Source organism: Megascapheus bottae, chromosome 3 (genome assembly GCF_031878675.1).
Source record: "Megascapheus bottae isolate mThoBot1 chromosome 3, mThoBot2.hap1, whole genome shotgun sequence".
In the NCBI taxonomy this organism is placed as follows: domain Eukaryota; kingdom Metazoa; phylum Chordata; class Mammalia; order Rodentia; family Geomyidae; genus Megascapheus; species Megascapheus bottae.
The window spans coordinates 42,066,767-42,068,223 of NC_143511.1; the positions used below are offsets into that span (position 1 = coordinate 42,066,767).

General features: G+C 36.5%; 1 pseudogene; it reads left to right on the plus strand.

Annotated features, from left to right (window-relative positions):
* Positions 1 to 410: 410 nt before the first annotated feature.
* LOC150065399 (ubiquitin-like FUBI-ribosomal protein eS30 fusion protein pseudogene) overlaps positions 411 to 1,457 on the plus strand; it is a 3,990-nt pseudogene continuing 2,943 nt past the window's right edge.

Genomic DNA, 1,457 nt, shown 5'->3' on the forward strand with positions numbered 1-1,457 from the left:
GTGCAAAAATATTTCATAAATATATATAGCTATTCATACTCATGAGATGCTTAAACAAAAACAGCATAAATGTATTATTATGGCCTTACAAAGCTTCATAAACTAATAAATTTGTTAACTCAGGCAAGGGGGATCCAGATTTTAGTACAAGTATAGAAATTATCTACTTCATAATTCTTGTTTAACAAAATTATTTTCCTCATACATTTATTCTTTGGGCAGTGACAAAAACAGTGAGATATTCAAAGCATTGGATGATTAACCTAATCAACTTACCTCTACAAACTGAAACACAGTCATGCCTGTAATGTTAGTAAAGATCTTATATGTCTCTTTTGAATCTGAAAAAAATAATTCAAATTTTAGTACTGCTTTGCCTGGTTCAGAAGTTTGTCAACCTTGAAGTCTACATGACCCCAAAGCAGATCATCCATGCCAGTTCTGCTGGAAGACCACTGATGAAGCCAGTCAGATGTAGAGCACTGTCCCCATCTCAGTTCCCTCAGGTAGGACCTAAGTTGTTCTTTTCCTTTGCCTACCAGTTCCTAGAGTCAGCTGTTTGAGCAACTCTACCTAACAGTCTTGGTTTACCATCATAGTGAGTTATCACTACCACAAAGTGAGAGGCTCTCATTAGGCCAGACCTGACATCTGTATAGACAAAAGTTTGGTCTGGTGTATATTTGCTTAGAACTAGCTTCAGCTTTTTCTTGAGGTAATGTTTTGTTTTTTGTTTTAGTCAGTAGGTTTGAAAATGAAGATCTGTCCACATAAAAATTATCCACTATAACACATCTTTACACTACAGTCCTTTTTCTCCTAATCAAGAAATAAAAAAAAAACTGTGGAACTGCTTAATATTCATAAATTAATTTGGCCTTATTCTGTGGTTAACCATCCCTCCAGTTGACCAGTTCTAATTAGCAGCTCTTTCCAGACTTTGAAGAAATTGTCAACAGAATCTTGCAAATCTCTGAGATCCTTAAATTCTTTCTCTGCTCCCATAGATGAAGAATTTCCATTTTAAGATCACTCAATATCTCTCTGGAGAAAAAGTCCTGTTCTATCCACTCTCGTTTGGAATCATCTCCAATGCCAAGAAGACACACTGCCAGCAACCTGACAGTTTCTTTCTGACACATATATAATTGTACACTGGGATGTAGTGAAATTTTTGTGGCATAATTTACTACCTAATGTCTTGTGTTTCTCAGGCTGCACTGGCACTCCTGGGCCCAAATGGTCTCCCTCCTTCACTTCTTGAGTACTATGGGATGCAAAACTTCCATCCCAGCTGGAGGGTATTTTCATCAGCTTTTGCAAGTTCTATAATCTGCTGAAACCGATTAGCTTAATACTTATATGAAAGGTTGAATTTAGACCTGTCCTGAAGGAAAATGCATGACAGAGTAATGAAGAATAAAAGACACTGTAGAAATTGGACTGCCATTGTTTTA